Source organism: Cetorhinus maximus, chromosome 30 (assembly GCF_964194155.1).
Source record: "Cetorhinus maximus chromosome 30, sCetMax3.hap1.1, whole genome shotgun sequence".
Lineage (NCBI taxonomy): Eukaryota > Metazoa > Chordata > Chondrichthyes > Lamniformes > Cetorhinidae > Cetorhinus > Cetorhinus maximus.
In genome coordinates this window covers 5791429-5810882 of record NC_135908.1, presented here as the reverse complement: position 1 = coordinate 5810882, position 19454 = coordinate 5791429, and the positions used below count along the sequence as shown (strand labels likewise).

At 40.5% G+C, this 19454-nt stretch overlaps 1 protein-coding gene across 3 annotated transcripts in view; it reads right to left on the bottom strand.

The window, feature by feature from the left end:
- The window catches only part of peak1 (pseudopodium-enriched atypical kinase 1), a 186947-nt gene that overhangs the window by 99824 nt on the left and 67669 nt on the right, over positions 1-19454 (bottom strand). For all 3 annotated transcript variants that reach the window (XM_078532353.1, XM_078532354.1, XM_078532355.1), the window contains exon 2: positions 295-499. The gene's annotated coding sequence lies outside the window, so the exon portion shown is untranslated. The remainder of the gene's footprint in view (positions 1-294; positions 500-19454) is intronic.

The window sequence follows — 19454 nt, the reverse complement described above, 5'->3', positions numbered from 1 at the left end:
CCTGAGGCCTGAAATGTTATTAATGTAGAGGATGCAGTACTAGCTACAACCATCAATATTTAACTGCACTGCAGAAACTCCAGCTGATACAATGCCACAAATATTTTAAAATGACACCCTCCAGATGTTTTATGACTTTTGTCCATCTTTGAAAGTTTACTATGACAAAATTATTTCAATCTGATTTACATCCACAGGTAATTCAATTGATTTGAGCAAATGATAAATAAGATTTTGGCCAACAATTCTGATAATTATTTTTTCCAGATGGGTCAGAATGTGCTCAATGCTTACTGTAATTCACATGCTTGCCTAAACAGTCCATGTTCCCTGGTGCCATTTCATAGTAATACCTATCACCAACTCAACAGCAATATCAGTCATGTATTTGTTGTTGTTGTGCCAGTGACATCACAAGATAGATCACTTCTCATTTCCAGCATGTTTCCCTTTTATTCCTTTATTTTCTGCCACGGTAAGATTATTCTTGTGGAAATTTCTACAAGGAAAAAAAAAAGCAGTACAAAAACAATTGATTAAAAACTATGAACGCAGCTTTCAAATTCCAATCTGACCTGTCAAAGCTGGGAATAGATTGGTGTTAACGTTTTCATCTCAGGTATGACTAATTCGGGACTGACCGGTCTAAAAGATTGAACTCCATTACAAGTGAACAGGGCCATTACAGAATAACATGGAATATCCTGCTGTTTGCAAACATCAAAGCAATTAAGTGTGAATGGGCAGCTGGAAATCTGGATCTGCAATGCTACTGGGAACCAACCACAAGGAAATCCATAACATATGGCCAAAGTGTTACCCAAGATTTTCCCTCCAAAGTACAGGCAGAAACCCAGCAGAAAAGGAGATTGAATGCGTGTCAGTAGTAATTGCTAAAATGCAAAAGGGCACTTTTAGTCCCTCTTACTTAATACTAGTTTATCTAACCCTTTGGCTATTGTAAAATCCAGTTTATTTTTTTCCAATGTAAGCAAGCAACCATTCCAAACATAAGCTACAGTCATGACCCCTCCCTAATATATGACCATCCTTTATTTAGACCTTTTCCTCAGCTTTCAAAATCTAGCTGCAGCAAGGAAATTTGAGTCCCCTGTGGATCCAACAAAAAAAACCCAAAACAATGCTTCAATAGCCCCTTTACTCGCTGCTCATGGTCTGACATTCCAACTCCAATCAGAATGCTCCAAAATCATATGCAGCATGCTAGAAGTAACACTAAAATAGTTAAATAGAGTCAGTATCATTTACATCATGATGGGAGTTCAGTTCACTTCAGTGCTGGCACACGGACTGTCTAGAAACCAGAAGTCACTCCACTGGGACCACACTAGCAGCCCAGCAATGTACTGATAAAACAGTTCTCTGGTTCCTCATCCAAGAGGTAATCCTTCATGAATGATGAGCCTAAACAGGGGGCATTAGTGCACTCATTGGTTGCAGGTTCAATGCTCCTAGACCAATCCTGTCATCTAATATATGCACACACGAATTTGATCTTTTCTGAAGTAGTCAATGGATTAAGTGAATGTTCCAATTCTGATATTTCCCTTTCGCATCCACTGGACGCAGGCCAAATGCAGTGCTCTGGGCAACTTAGTACAAACTAGGATCAAACTGACATCCATCTTACTAATTCCACATCAGCAGTGCATTTGCCCAATGGTCTATCAGTGGAGGTAAAAATCACAAGTTAATTTAGCAATGTCTCAACTCTCCTCCAAGTTATAGCTATAGGCTACATCACTAATAGGGACCTTGTTATGAGAGATGATAATTGGGGCAATGAGGACAAGTATGACTAAATAAATTAAGCATTTTAATCTAAGTTTTAACTTGGTATTGACCTATTCAACAGAGCACTCTTACAGTTCTTGGAGGATACCTTCATCCAACCAATTTGACTTGATTTACGCCTAAATCCACAGGAAAAATTATCAGTGTCTAACCCACCATTGCGTGATCCAGTTTCTCTATTCTCAATACTTGCAATACACAGCAAAAAATGATTCCCTTGTAATCAATAACTGGACAAATTTCAAGCTATGCATTACAACTGACAGTCTTCCATGGTTATGGGTTGGCAGTTACTATTTTTCACAGCTTATGAGATCAGAACTTCAAGTTAAAAACTTCAAAATGGATGAAAGATAAAAGGCTCTTTGGATAAAAATGAAAGCTTACGTAAAACAAATGAAAATGCCAGATTTCTACATCAAATTTAATGAATATTTGCATCTGTAAATAGGTGTCTTAGTGCCATTAAGTCAGTAATTCATCATCATGGGGGGAGGCGGTGACATAGTGGTATTGTCGCTGGACTAATAATTCAGAGACCCAGGGTGATGCTCTGGGGTCCCTGGTTTGAATCCCGCCACAGCAGATGGTGGAATTTGAATTCAATAAAAATCTGGAATTAAAAGTCTAATGATGACCATTGTCGACTGTTGTAAAAACCCATCTGGTTCACTAATGTCCTGTAGGGGAGGAAATCTGTTGTCCTTGCCTGGTATGTGACTCCAGACCCACAGCAATGTGGTTGACTCTTAAATGCCCTCTGAACAAGGGCATTTAGGGATGGGCAATAAATGCTGGCCTAGCCAGCGATGCCAACCTCCCATGAATGAATTTTTTAAAACCTTATTTTATGGCATCATACACTTGTTTCAGAAGAGCTATCCCTCATGCCTTCTAGGCCTTCTTTCAAAGATGAATTACTGAACCATTCACAATATTTTTGTTATACTTATTCTGCAATTTTATTTATTTTTTTACTCTACATGCACATACAATACAGGGACAGTAGAAGGCAATATGGAAAATAGATTCTCAGGATAGGTTAACCATTTGAATCGTTTTCATTTGTCCCTTTTATAGAATTTTCTTATACATTTAATCTATGAAACGATATAGTTCATGAAAAAAGTGAAATTCTTTGAATTAACCTGATTTCTTTCCATGAATCGATCGCATCTCAAATTAGAAATTGATTGAAAATCTATAAAAGAACCTTAATGGCAAAAGATCTGAAAGAACAAACTTTTATTGGCAAAGTGCAACACTACAATTTTGTTCCTTCACATGGAATCTTGCCATACTAATTACCCTAATCCCAATTATCAGCCGATTCCCTTTGATAACTAATGCATTTTTAAAAATTAATTGCAAATCATCTTTCACCTCGTCAAATTATGGTTGAAACGGTTTACTTGAAAAGACTACACTAAATACAGGTCTGCCACCCAAAATTAACATGACTAACTATTTATCTTAGTATCTTTTCATTATGTACAATGGCAGTTATTTTGCAGCTGATGTCATCAGTCTATAAAAATTATGTTCAAGTAAAATAATTATATTGACCAGGAAAGCCTGTAAAATTAATTAATATGCATGACTAAAGGGAGCATATTTTACAATTTGCCTAACTTGCAAAGTATGTCTAATTAGCAGAACATTTTATAACCTCCAAGGCACAGAAAGAAAAACTTAAACCCAGAACATCTATAGTGAAGTGACTCAGGTCTTTGTTTTGCCCCACATTCAAGCTTCGAATCATTGACAATTCAGTGATGTGTACTCACTCTGTAACTTAATGGTTGCAAAAAAAAAAAAAAAAATTCTTACTTTGTCATTCATCGGTCTTGTCACCAGTTTATTTAATGCAGCGGTATGGTTCGCATCATTTTTTAAAAAACTCTTCCCCATGCCCCCCACCCCACCCCTACCTAATTAAATAGATCGTGCACTTAACAAGCGAGGCTGTTATTTTAAACTACTCCCATCAGTGGCACCATCAGTGACCAACATTTAACCACCAGTACTAGCACTACTGGTGGTGGAGAGGATGTAACCACATTGTGACAAGTTTACATAAGCAGTTTCCATTATTGATGAGGAAATATGAATTAATAATGGAAATATAAAAATAAGGGCAGAATCTATGATTTTAAAACGTGAATTTTGTTTGTGCATTTAGGTCTGGACCCTGCCTCAAACCCTCACCTGAGAATTGCACTTGGTCTTGACCCCTTTTGTGCAACAGAATAGAACATCAACTGATCTCTCTACTTTCTCTCGCTCTAATAATAGGCATACACAAAGATTGCAGCACAAAGAAAGAGAAAGATGACAAAAAGAAAGCGAGAAATACCCAAGATGCAAAGATAACAGGAAAGAACATCTCAGTCACATAGTGACAGTAAGAGTGAAAAAGAAACAAAGGTGGACAAATATAGACAGGCATTCTTTCTGTTTTATTGCCCCTGAGCACACATGTAGATGTACTATTAAAACATAACCCGTATTTAAATTTCCTTGTCATTTCACAACTACCATAGAGCAATTATTTTTGTTCATAACAAATTGTCACTGTCCAATATCTAAAACTGCCCACTCATTTCTAATGCCAAACAATGAATTTGTTTTCTCTACAGAAAGGAAAGAAATCAAGCTGAAAACAAAAACATTGTTTGGTGGTCAGAACAGTATCTGTGGGGAGGTATAAATTACTAAGTGAATCCATACCTTCACTGAGCTCGCACGTTTATGTACTCTTGTAGCTGTGCCATCCATGTAAATACTGGTCCGAAGCCAATTTGGTTCTAAAGTATTTCCAGTCAGATCAGAGACAGGTGCATTTTTAAAGCAGTCCTTTAGTTACAAATCTGAAGTCTGGCTGACATATTATGTACGTTCACTTGTGACTTGAATATTAACACATAATGATGATGTTTCCCAGTTAGATTCAAACCATCTGGAAAACATTTCCTTTATTCTCTCAAATACTGGCACCTATAATCCTTTAGGCCTTTAATCTATTTTCTGACACCCCAAGGTTTCTAAAGCCGGCATGGCAATGTAGGCATCTGAATTTTTTATGGAGGCTGGATATGCAAAACCAGCAGCTACTGGGAGCTTTGCTGCCAACTATTTTCCAGAGCAAGCTACCCACTTTTACTCCTTCAACCCCAAAAGCTAGAATTCTACATAAGTTTCGGCCATCTCAGCTTTGTTGCCATGGTTAAGCATTTCTTTTACATACAATTCTGTCACATTTCTTTAACAGTTCAACAGCTGAAAATAAAAACTCATTGGAGTTTGCCAGGCCATTGATGAGCCATTTAATTTTTCATTTCACTTCAGTCTTGAAGGACAGTCTTAAACAATGCAAATATTTCACCTGGTCACTAGAATCAAGCAAACAGGTTAAGCTTTGATATCTTGTCTGAAGCTTGTCTGGAAAATTGGCTCAGAACTATTTTTTAAGCCCATCGGGTACTGAATTATAGAGATGCAGGTCTCGGTGTCAGAATCAAGACAAGTGCATAGAGAGATGCAAACAAATTACAACTTGCACCCAATTTATCCACATCACACGTGAGAGCAAAGCACAAACCAAGGTGAGTAGGGAATGGATCAGGGGGGCATTTTGGTCTTAAGACAGAGAGAAGATTTTCAACTGAAACAAATCTTCAAACTATAAATTTTGAAAAAGGCAATGTGGCCTCACCTGCACACTATTCCTACACACCTACGCACAATAAATAAAACAAATACCACGCATTTCAACCATTCGTGACAGCAAGTGCAGCTCTGAAACTAAATTCAACAAAAATTACAAAAGAAAATGGGTCTTCGGATACAAGTCTTTATAGCAACATTACATCAAGCATTTTCTTTCACGGTACCTTTTGAAACCATTCTTTTTGGACAAGGAATGAAAATGAAAATAAAAGCTACAGTGTTCAAAATCTGGAAATTCACCAAAATAAGTTGAACATGATCATTTTTGTACAAATATTATTTTTAAAGTGATCAAATCCACAGCTAAAACCACTGAGATCACCACAAAAATATAAAGTCAGATTAAGTGCTAGAATTTGGTTATATTTTTGTTGACAAGATTGGTAACATGAATAAATGGAAAAAAGTGGTAAAGCATGATGGAACCAGCTGCTCAGACATATATACCATAAGGGATCATGGCAAATGATTGTGTTTAGTCCACTAAATTATCACCAATTCTGAACAGAAATGCAACTTATTGCCATATTCAAACAGTTATCTCCAATTGAAAACGTAACTGGAATAAGTGAAAGTAATTCACTATTTGAAAAATACAGGTCATGGATATAAATATCTAAGGCAGCCCCAGGACAACTTTTTAAAATGCATTTTTAAAATTAATTATGCAAGTTCACTAAGAGGAGAACAAGAAAGAATGAGCTTATAATTCACTCAGGTTTTACAGAAAAAAAATCACAATGACAAACAACATCAAGATCCATTGTGATCGGAGGGACAAAAGAAACGAGATAAATGTCACAATATTTACCATATTAAATGGCCTCTTACGTTTGGAAATATGAATGCTTTGCTCTTGAAACCATATCCCTGTGCAAAGGGAGTGCAGCTGGCACAATTATTTTTGAAATTGAAGACATGGTGAAATATTCTAAGAAATTCGCAAACTGTGCGATCAAGCAATTACCCCACTTTGTTCAATAGATGACCTTGTTCTGGGCCAGATACTCTGTCAGAAATGTTGCCCGAGTCAGAATATTGTAGGTTCAAGCACCACTCCAAGGTTAGAATTTATAATTGAGAGCAACAACTCAGTAACAGGAAGTGCTATATAGCAGAGATATCACCTCTTGGATGAGAAAATATATTGAGGCCTCGTTTATTCAACATCCACATACAAACAGGAGTATCCCAATACAATATAAATTTGGCAGTACATTTCTAAAGAGCTTAGTGATTATTCCGAACTCTCAAGTACACTTGATAAAATATCTGAATAAAGGGAAAATATATTTCCTCACCACCTTAATGGTCTTCATTCTTTGAAACTTCAATGTCTAACAAAGTTCCTGCCAATTGTTGCCTTGAATGGCTTGGAGCAATTTTACTGTTTTGCTCGATATTCTTGTTTTTATACACTTGGATAGAACTTTTCCGTTCATGATCTAGATCACTGACTTGTGGATGCACAGTAAGTAACCCTCTGCACGTTATCCTAACAAAACTGCGAAAATTAACTGCCAACTTCAAAATTCTATAATATTTATTCCTTTACTTGTTGCATCCCTTCCGTTATCCAATCAGAAAGAATGAAAATGGAAACATAGCACACTTTCACATTTTGTAATACCAATGTTGATGTAAAGTCACAACTAAAACTTCAGAATATTTTTATTAAAAAAATACATTAGTCGAAATCATAATGAAAACTTCCATGCTTAGGAAGATTTTCCCAATTGCCGCAGCCCTTAAGAGTGTATTAGTACAGAGTGTATTCTGTAACAAAGGGTAGATGCACTACCCATATCACACCTTAGAAGGGTCACGAAAAGCATTGTCAAATGCTCTTGTCACGAAGTGCCTCATACATCAAGTACTTTTCGGCAATGGATTGAATAAATTTTAGATGGAATGGATATGGGGCTGTTTCTTTTTGGATCTTTAACAAACATAGGGTGGGATCTGTATAATAGGCATTTTATGAAATACTAAGATTAATGTTATGATTAGTATATGAATGAAAAGGTTCTATGCAAGTGTGTAACACAAGTGTGTTAGGAACCAGAGATAGCTTAACTAAGTTATATGTGTATTTGTGTGTGTTATGAATAAGGTATATCTTTAAAGTTTAGTTTAATTTGCATTTCTGTATTTGGGCATTAAGAAAGGTGGGAACTTGAGTTTTGGTTCCATTTTTTAAAATGCCTGCTTTCTCATGAGGTTTTGAGGCTCTTGAAGGGAAGTTATAACAAACATGGTAGAAAAACTGTGCTGTTGACTAGCAACAGGGCTTCAGAGAGGGGGACCCACAGAGCCAGAAAACACAAAAAAGTAGTTTTAGTTCAATTGAAAGGAGTTGCCAGGAGCAGCAGCATAGGAGAGGGACAGATAGCAAGTCCCAAACTAAAGAAATGCCAAAACCAGGGAGTGGAACAAGAGAAAGGTCCCAAGATGACCTTCCAGTCAAAGGAAGAACAGGAATCTGGAAACGGTCCTGTTAAGTTAAGTTAAGAGCGAGGAGCAGAGGAAAGTACCAAGCTTAAAGGGAGAAAGCTGCAGGATGCAAACTTAAAGCAAAATAGGCTTGGGAGAAGCCAGGAGATCTAAGGAGACAGCCAAAAGTTGGTGACTCCTTACTATGGATATGTGATTGGCACAGCTGAGTATCAAAGAGAGTGTGTAGAAGGCAAAGTTTGAACGCATGTGGCGATCCGGGGGAGTAGAACATCAGAAGGAGAGATTAAAACCCTGGAGGTGAGCCCTTGTGGAAAGTGAGTTCTTCGAGAGTGGAGATTGGAAACCCTCATGTGTAAGGCAAGAGTTCAGTGAGATCGGCTGGCTCATGGTGTAACAAGCATCTGGGGGGAGTCGATGAGGGATCCATAGCATCTTTTACTTGGTTTCAGGGTGTGGTGTGCCTGACCACAGGTCACCTATTGGTTGACATGGACTGTGTGCTTATTGTTATCATGAGAGAATGTGATAGCTTTTGTAACTTGTGTTATCTTATGAATCTAACTATGCCTGTAAAGGTATAGGTATGGGTGAAGGAGTACTGTAATAAAGTTTATCTTTTCTTGTTGAATAAATGTTTTATTCTTATGTTAAAAATTCATCAGCTGGCTACTGAGACTCTGTTCAGTAGCCACCCTCCACATTTCTAAGCAAAAAAATATATATAAAAGTTAGAATCTATCAAGCCAGGTTCCACCCTGGGATCTGGCTTGTCCAGTAGTAACATCAGCTGGGATCATAACACGAGTACTAAGAAAAACAGTAAAATTGTTCAAAACCACTCAGGATAACGAATGGGCAGATGTTGAATTTTCAAAGAATGAAGACCTTTAGGGTGGTGAGTTAAAATAGTTTTCCTTTATTCAATTATGAACACAACAGGGCATTGCAGAAACTAGCAATGACACTATGAAGGATGTACATGGTCGCAGCACCAGTCTATCTGAGTTAGTGAAACTAAAACAACAAGGTATGTTAGAAGTATATAAATCATTCTAAGGTGGTTGCCTTACCAAAAGCTCCCACTGTGCAATGACCAACTCTTCCACCAACTTTGTCTTTCCCCATACATCCTGCACTGACCTGCCAGAAAGTGAAACAAGACAATGGATTCTATTACCCAAATCACTAATTTTAGTAATGGATTTATCAAAGCTAGTGATAATCAAAATAAAGCTTTGTACTATTTATGACCTATTGCTCCTTCAGCTATGTCCTTCAACAGATTTATTGCTCTACAAGCTTCTTTACTTGCATTCATTAATTGTCCATCCATGGGATTTTAATTGCCAGAGGTAAAACCATTGTTGCTTCCTCTCTTGCTAGCCAGAGACAAATGGAATGAGACAAAATGAGCCATAGTTAGAGTTATACCATTACTCTGCAAACCACAACCCATGTACAAAGGCAGATGAATTTCCAACGACTGAGAAAAATTATACCTACACCAACACAAGGAAACTGTTTTGGATTTTATAAATGCTATATACTCCTATGCCTATGTTCATGTTTCGCAACAAAGAGATAATCTCATATCCTTAACATTATAATATTAACACTCTCTTTGAGTCCATAGCAGTCTTTCTGCACCAGTTTTTAAATATCTACAGTGAAGACTGTACAGTTTTTACTAAAAGCTTTGATAATTTTCATTTTAACATAACTATAGTTTTCACTTTAGACAACTTCAAAAATGGGGAGAATACAGAATATGACAGGAAATGCAAGTACTCTTGGTCAGCTGGCTACCTTCGCCTTAGGTTCAATAATACAATGCATAGACTGCAAACCTTTATCCCCTGGTCTTAGCGGCAATAAATTTTAATCAATGATCACAACTGGCCTATTTAAGACAAGGAAGGTAGACAACAAATGCTGGCCTGACTAGTGACAGCCACATTCCCAGAATGAATAAGACTAAAATCTAGATCCTGTTCTGGCTTCAACAACTGAAGGGGGACAAGAAAGTACAGTTGTATATTTCTAAAACCATAAAACCATTCTAGTACAAAAGGCTGAATGCTCCTGCACAATCAATGTTTTGTTTTAAATACAATGCACACACACATAATGCAAACTGTCTGATCATTTTCAGCCAAGGCTCCCAGCTTTTTTGTTCTAATGCCCTTGACCTAGTAACTTGTAACTGAAACTACAGTCTGAGCTGTAATTCATTTGGCAAAGCACAACAGAATGTAAATGGTCGTTCAAAGTAAAGTCCCAGACAATAATGTGATTAGTCAAAAAAAAACTATAGCGAAATACTTAAGCATTATAAAGACCAGATTGCTTCAGAATCACATCTTTGATTGCTCAAACTCAAACAAAATAACATTTTTTGATGATGCCAGGATAAGTAGGTGTTGGCCTGGTGACAGCTTATGGGAAGTAACTGATGAAGTAATATTCATTATTTTAATTTAATTTGAAATTTAATTTCAATTTTAAACTCTCAATTTAAAATTGGAATAAGGTGTGGCAGATAATTAAAGACCTAACTTCTACAATCCTGTGTATCCTCTATAAAACAGCCTATTATTTCAGCATAACGAAGGGACATACCATACCATGTAATGGTAGAAGTAGATTCACCGAGGGATTCAAGACCCTTTAACTCATTCAGATGAAGCAGGATTTATTGGTTAGGATTTAAAAAGTAAACCTACTTTTTTGCCTTAAAAATAGTCCCAATTTCATGTTCACATTGCAAGCTCCCTCCTTTTGATTATATATTTGTCTCTAAGCTTTCCTGATGCTCATAACCCTTGGTTTGAGTCTCCACAGAGAAAGTTCCCAATCGTAGCCAAGCCTTTGAAGGTAACATTTTTTTCTTTAATGTTACCAACAGTCAACTCAAACCAGACATTTGGTCTTGAAACCTGCCAAACTTTACACCTGAAATCAAGAATTTTGAAACGTTTTCCATGTGAGGACACCCCCTGCAAATATTGTCACACTTCTAGAGACCGTTACTATCCTTGCTCTAACTTCCAAAAGACAGTAAGCAACTGAAAAAAACTGCCATAACTACAGAAAAGTATAGAAGAACAAAAAAACATGAAAGGAAGGCAACAAATGCAGAAAACACAAGACAGGGCATCAGAAATTACACAATCCTGTAGAAATCCTAGTAATAACCAGCTCAAAAATCCATGTCTAAATTGGACCCAGCATATCTCAAATGTAACTGAATATTTGCTTTGTGGGTAGGGGAAAATGTATCCTGTTCTCTTTTGAAGTCTCTGCCTGTCACACACCATCTAACTCTTAACACTCTATATCCACTAAAGCCAGTGTTGCATTCCCAGAAGATTGCCTAATGACCCTGCATCAAAGGAACGGCGTGGGAGCTTGGAAAGATCAGAGGGAAAAAAAATAAACATTACAGAAATGTAAAGTTTATAACCAGAGTTCATGCTCGTACTTATATGCATAAAAGCTAAACTGATCATTTAAATCTGAAGTGTCTAACCTTTTTTGCATGGGACATGTACAACCTCGCCTTAGAAACTACATACACAGCTTAAATCCTGTTCTTATTAATTCTCACATATCTCATGTTACTGGGGCTAACACACCTTTATTTACGATTAATCTACACATAAAGCAACAGTGCCAAGAGCATCTCTTCCCAAACTTCCAAGTCCAAAATTCAAACAGGAGAACTAGCAAATTAAAAATAAGCACACATTGAATAGACTGGTGAGGTGCATTTTGAACACCCTGACTTAAATTGGTTTCTTTAATAAATAGGAATGATGAATGAGTATTTTAATAGCGATGTACAGCTCTTCTCAAATATAGAGGGGAAAGCGTTTAGAACTGACAAAGAAATGAAGGAAATTGTGTCATCTTTTTCATCTCTTGTAACTTGAGCAGAGGTGCTGCAGCTCAGAAGCAGTATTGTAGTCTCTATCACTTTTGGCTTCAGCAATATTTAGTTTCATCCCTTATAGCAAATGTCAATTCATGAAACAGAGCCAAAGGCAGAATGACATACAGCGTATAACCTAGTTATTAACAGGGTTTCATTATAACTGCCATTTAGAAACTCCTTCCTGGGTGCTGGACTACAAACAGGTGCAGACTGTAGTGCTTGTGCCAGTTAAAAGCCTAAGAGTAAATTTCACCTTAATATTTTATACTGTAAGGAGGTTAACAACAACCAGTTAAGTGCAACTTTAAGCAAGGTTGTTAGTATAGTACTCTGCTCTCATTATACTTGATAAATTGGTATTCATCCAATCAACTATTTTGGAAGGGGCATCTCTCATGGCCTTGAACTTGCTGCCTATGAGGGTGATGGAAGCAGAGACGATTAATGATTTCAAACAAATATTGGATGGGCACTTGAGGGAAATAAAACTACAGAGCAAAGGGGATAGCACTGGCTGGATTGCAATACAAAGTCTCGCATGGACTCAATGGACCTAATGCAATTTGTTATGACCACAGCCCATGTTAATTGCTGCGCAAACCAAATCCCAGAGGCAAATTTGGCTTTCAGGCCATGGCCTTTTTTTGTATTCTGAAAACAAGAGGATGACGTACTGATCTCAGCAGCAAGGGTCCAGGAGCACTTTTGGGATTTTAAAAGTAAATGTTTATTAACAAGAATAAAAGTAAATTAAGCACACAATAGAGTCATAGAGGTCTACAGCACAGAAAAAGGCCCTTCGGCCCATCGAGTCTGCGCCGGTCAAACAAATGCCTAACTATTCTAATCCCATTTTCCAGCACTAGGCCCATAGCCTTGTATGCCATGGCATGCAGGTTACAGTTGCACAATTGAGATTAGTCTTAAAAAACACACAATCCCCCAAGAAGACTCTCTTACTTGGTCAGATCTACAAGTATATACCTTCCAGGCAACAGTTCCTTTTCGATGTTTAACTATAAAAATCCAGTAATATTACCCAAGGCAAACTGTGGCAGCATTAATAAAGGCATACCACATGATTTATGACAGTCTTCCACTCTGCTGTGGAAATTCAAGACTTGAAATAGAACAGGACAAGACTTTTCTGGCTTGACTGGATGGCTGATTCAAACCACATCTTCTCCCAGCCCAGAGCCACAGCTTAGCAGCTACATCTCACAGCTCCAGCTCAAACAGCTCCCTTAAGCTCTCCATGAACTCTTAAAAACCATTTTTCCCTTTCATCCCAGCATATCCATGCAAAAGATAAGGCTGAAGCGTTTGCAAGAATCTTCAACGAAAATACCAAGTGGACGATCCATCATGGCCTCCTTCAGAGGTCCCAGCATTGCTGATGCCAGTCTTCAGCCAATTCAATTCACTCCACATGATATCAAGAAACAGCTGAAGGCACTGGAAAGGCAATGGGCCCTGACAATATTTCGGCAATTATGCTCCAGAACTTGCCACACCCCTAGCCAAGCTGTTCCAGTACAGCTACAACACTGGCAACTACCCAGCAATGTGGAAAATTGCCCAGGTATGTCCTGTACACAAAAAGCAGGACAAATCCAATTACTCCCGATCATCAGTAAAGTGATGGAAGGGGTCATCACTTGATAGCAAATGGCTATCAAATGGCACTAGCTTAGCAATAGCCTGTTGCTCACTGATGCTCAGTTTGGGTTCTGTCGGGGCCACTCAGCTCCTGGCCACATTACAGCCTTGGTTCAAACATGGACAAAGGAGCTGAACTCCCGAGGTGAGGTGAGAATGACTGCCCTTGACATCAAGGCAGCACTTGACCGAGTGTGGCAGCAAGGAGCCCTAGCAAAACTGGAGTGAATGGGAATCATCAATCAATCTACAAGACGCACTGCAAAAAACTCACCAAGCCTCCTTAGACAACACCTTCCAAACCCACGACCAATACCATCTAGAAACACAAGGGCAGCAGGCACATGGGAACACCACCACCTGGAAGTTCCCCTCCAAGCCACTTACCATCCTGACTGGGAAGTACATCACCGTTTCTTCACTGTTGCTGAGTCAAAATCCTGGAACGCCCTCCCTAACAGCACTGTGGGTGTACCTACACCACATGGACTGCAGTGGCTCAAGAAAGCAGCTCACCAACACCTTCTCAAGGGCAATTAGGAATGGGCAATAAATGCTGGCCTATCCAGTGAAGCCCACATCCCATGAATGAATTAAAAAATGAATACAGCACTGCACATGCAAAACTGAGAAACCAATTTTCTTTAAAATTTGGTAAGGATGAAATGTCTGGAATTTGACTGAAGACATAGTGAGCGACAAAACATTGGAAGAAAGGAATATCAACAGTAGCCTGAGCAAGATAATGTGAAAGAGTCATAAGCAGTCTCAATGAACTAATGCCATAAAACTTACTCATTCTCTACATATTAGAGGTTTATATTATACTCATTTCTTTCCTGTAGAACTATATGATGCATTATATTTGCGAAAATCGTAGCTCTGGCTGAATTGTCACTTGTTTCTAGACTTAATTTTTTTCCCATAAATTTGGGTTAAAAATCATGAAATCTGCAACAAACTAACATATGCTTCTTCAGTCAAAAATAAAACCGAATGATTGGTAACTGAACAGATGGCTAACACTTTTGGAAGAAACAAGTAAAACAAGTAATAAATAGTGAGTTGAAAGAGAATTGCTATGCATCATAAGATGCACCTATGTCTCCTTGAAATTTTGCTCAGCTGTCCTGGGCTTAACAGGCAACTGATTTGGTGCTCATTGGAGAGGTGTCAGCTGTGGCTCAGTTCATAGCACCCTCGCCTTTGAATCAGAGGGTTGTGGGTTCATGTCCCACTCCCGGAAAACCAAGAACTGTGATTGTACTCGAAAGAGTTGTGACTGTTGATAACTCGAAAGAGTTTGGAGAGCAAAGTGCTCCCTGTACCAAACAGCTACACACATTTCATCAAAATTGCAATTTTTAATTCAGTTACCCCAAAAGCTCCCTCATTTACCTTTTCAGTTTATCTAGCCAGGATCTAATAACCTGATCTTTACACTGTAATTACTTAATTGCTATCCAATTAAACCTAAATCAGGCTTACTCTAATTAAAGATGGTGGCTAATAATGTTGTAGAAATTGCAGTAAATCATTTCAGAAACATTGGGCTTGGTTTTAACTCTGTGCAAGTAGCTGGTTTTGAATGAGTTAAAATCTCTTACATTATCTAAATTTCTGTCACAGGAGAAACCAAATGTAATGGCAAAAGAGAGGTTCCAGCACAGAAGACATCAATGGGTTGTGTGCACACCATGGCTTTCAATTGGCGCCAGTCCTGAAGTTTAAAAATGCAACTTCAATTAGATTATTCATAATGGAAACCCCTGTGACAATATGTCGTCAAATAACAAACTAATGTGCTAAAGGCCAATTTTTAAAATCTCAGCACACAGGTAAATTATGATGTGCAGTTTGCGTGTACTGGGGCAGTATCAGACAAACAGACCTGATTTGGTGAACTGACAAGCATAAACTGAGGTCTGTATGAAGAATAAATGCTGCCGTTATCTGCAACCTGATTTATTGTTTTGGTTCCTTCCACACCATTGCCTTATTTGCTGCCATTGTAAATGCACAAATATCTCAGGAAAATGCCACATCTAAATATCAAACATAAAATATCAAACAAAGATATCAAATGCTCTCCCCTCACACTTCTCGCCTTACCATTCCACTCTTAAGAAGAGTGACTTTTGTTGGTACACATTCCTAAGGCACTGGCAGTTCTGTGGTGTGAGCCAAGACAGTGATTGCCAGCAGACTATTGGGAATGGGAGGATAGGGGGAAAACATTGGGAACTCCAGTATTTGCTGTGCTGTTATTTGATAGCAGATTTAGAGTTCATAAGAGAATATATGTACATTTAGAGAACAATGAAAGCCATAGTAGGGGCACTTCAAATATTATTGATTTATATCCTGTGTCAAGTTACTGCCCACCCTTTTGTTAAAGAGCCAGATTACTTTGGATCGCCATCAACATCCAGGCTCATTCTGATGGTATAAATTACACAGTTTGTTCATTGGCTTCCTGGAATGACAGCCTAAAAGTTGACTTTTGGCCCAGCCTTGATCCTGGAAATGGTTGAACAAGGAAAAGTTAATAGTGATTGAATTTAAAAGAGAACACATCTGTACTAATTTAACATGATCTGGCATCTTCAGCTTGGGTTAATTGGTTAAACTCTTACTGCTGAATCAGAAGGTTCTTGGTACAGGCCCCACCAGGGGTTAAAGCTTATCAGCTAAACTGATAGTTCAGTGTAGTATTAAGAAAGCACTGCATTGTTGGAGATGCTATTTTTTTGAATGACTTTAATCTGAGGCTTAATCTGTATGCTCAGATGGATGCAAATGATGGCATTATTCAAGGCCAACATAAAGAAGCTGAGTGCAGTAGTAAGGTTTGGCCACCCATTTCAATCACTCCCGAGCCATTAAAGCTACATTGTAACATTCCAGCACCTCTTAAAAACACAATATAATTCTGCTTCTGCATTTGCAATGTAGAATGGTCCATTGGTAATCATATTTGGTGGGAGCATGTGTGTATAACAGGACTACACACCCTTGCCTTTCTGTTAATTCTGGTGTTCGAGAGAAAGATAAGGCATGCAGACTGTTAACAGATATGGTCACACACAGAGAACATTTGGGGAACAATAAACAGATAACAGTACCCATGAGCATGTGTGTCGGGGGACGGGGTGTCATTGCTTCAGCTAACATAAACCAAACGCACTCACGCACTAATTGCACAAGCTCCAAACTACATCGATGCATTCACAGAGCCGTATGAAAGAATGGGCCTTAGGCTAAACATCCGGAAGACAAAAGGTCCTCTCGCCGAACAGCATTGCCCCCCACCCCGACTATCAGGATCCGCTGTGAACCACTGGACAACATGGATCATTTCTCATGCTTTGGGAGCTTCCTCTCAGCGAGGGCAGACATCGATGATTAAACTCAACATCACCTCCAGTGGGCCAACGCAGCCTTTGGCTGACTGAGGAAAACAGTGTTTGATGACAAAGACCTCAAACCTGGCACCAAGCTCATGGTCTACAGGGCTGCAGTGCTACCTGCCCTCATGTATGGGTCAACGTATGGACAACGTACAACAGATACCTTAAATCCCTGGAGACATTTCACCAATGATGCCTCCGTAAAATCCTGCAAATTCAATGGCAGGATAGGCGCTCCAATATCAGTGTCCTCTCTCAGGCCAACATCCCCAGTATCGAGGCACTGGTTATGGCTACATTCAGCAGGCCGTTTATCCACAGGCCTGACACAGGACTCCCAAGACAAGCTCTCTACTCCAAGCTTCGTCACTGCGAGTGGTTATCAGGAGGGCAGAGGAAACATTTCAGGGACGTTTTCAAAGTCTCCCTGAAAAAATACAACATACCCACCACAATGTGGGGGAATCTCTTGCTCGAGACCACCCAAACTGGAGAGCCATCCGCGAAGATGCCAACCATTTCAAACCTCTCCAACAGGCCCAGGCGGAGGCCAAGCGCAAACAGCAGAGGGGGCGTACAAAAACCCGGGCATCCCACCCACCCGCCTCATCAAACACAACTTGCCCCACCCATGGCAGAGTGTGCAAATCCAGCATTGGACTTTTCAGTCACCTCAGAACCCACAACGCCAGAGTGGAAGAAAGTCATCCAGGACCCAAGGGACTGCCGAAGAAGCAGCAGCAGCAGCAGAGGCAGAAGAAGCAGCAGCAGCAGAGGCAGAAGAAGCAGCAGCAACAGAGGCAGAAGAAGCAGCAGCAGCAGCAGAGGCAGACGAAGCAGCAGCAGAGGCAGACGAAGCAGCAGCAGCAGCAGAGGCAGACGAAGCAGCAGCAGCAGCAGAGGCAGACGAAGCAGCAGCAGCAGCAGAGGCAGACGAAGCAGCAGCAGCAGCAGCAGAGGCAGACGAAGCAGCAGCAGCAGCAGCAGAGGCAGACGAAGCAGCAGCAGCAGCAGCAGAGGCAGACGAAGCAGCAGCAGCAGCAGCAGAGGCAGACGAAGCAGCAGCAGCAGAGGCAGACGAAGCAGCAGCAGCAGCAGAGGCAGACGAAGCAGCAGCAGCAGCAGCGGCAGACGAAGCAGCAGCAGCAGCAGCGGCAGACGAAGCAGCAGCAGCAGCAGCGGCAGACGAAGCAGCAGCAGCAGCAGCGGCAGACGAAGCAGCAGCAGCAGCGGCAGACGAAGCAGCAGCAGCAGCGGCAGACGAAGCAGCAGCAGCAGCGGCAGACGAAGCAGCAGCAGCAGAGGCAGACGAAGCAGCAGCAGCAGCGGCAGACGAAGCAGCAGCAGCAGCGGCAGACGAAGCAGCAGCAGCAGCGGCAGACGAAGCAGCAGCAGCAGCGGCAGACGAAGCAGCAGCAGCAGCGGCAGACGAAGCAGCAGCAGCAGCGGCAGACGAAGCAGCAGCAGCAGCGGCAGACGAAGCAGCAGCAGCAGCGGCAGACGAAGCAGCAGCAGCAGAGGCAGACGAAGCAGCAGCAGAGGCAGACGAAGCAGCAGCAGCAGAGGCAGACGAAGCAGCAGCAGCAGAGGCAGACGAAGCAGCAGCAGCAGAGGCAGACGAAGCAGCAGCAGCAGAGGCAGACGAAGCAGCAGCAGCAGAGGCAGACGAAGCAGCAGCAGCAGCGGCAGACGAAGCAGCAGCAGAGGCAGACGAAGCAGCAGCAGAGGCAGACGAAGCAGCAGCAGAGGCAGACGAAGCAGCAGCAGAGGCAGACGAAGCAGCAGCAGAGGCAGACGAAGCAGCAGCAGAGGCAGACGAAGCAGCAGCAGAGGCAGACGAAGCAGCAGCAGAGGCAGACGAAGCAGCAGCAGAGGCAGACGAAGCAGCAGCAGAGGCAGACGAAGCAGCAGCAGAGGCAGACGAAGCAGCAGCAGAGGCAGACGAAGCAGCAGCAGAGGCAGACGAAGCAGCAGCAGAGGCAGACGAAGCAGCAGCAGAGGCAGACGAAGCAGCAGCAGAGGCAGACGAAGCAGCAGCAGAGGCAGACGAAGCAGCAGCAGAGGCAGACGAAGCAGAAGAAGAAGCAAGGAAAAATCAGGAGCAGAAGATGATGACAACAAGGACTAGCTTATATAAAGTTACTGCATACCAGCACACATTAAAAATTTCAAGTCCTGCACAGGGCTAGCATGAGCAGTCAAGAGGCCAAAGCTTGCAACCCTCAATTTTTTTGTTTGCGAACATTGATGGTACAGGTTTCAAAGACATTATGTATAATGGGTTATATGTGTGTACATTAATAAAGATAACTAATCAAATGTCTCTATTCTGAGTATTCATGCCTGTATTGTAATGGAAGATTAAGGATTATCCCAAGGCCTAACATCTCCCTGCTGCCATTTATCATCTTGCCTATTTACAGTGTTCAGGGGGCACAAGTAGCCCACTC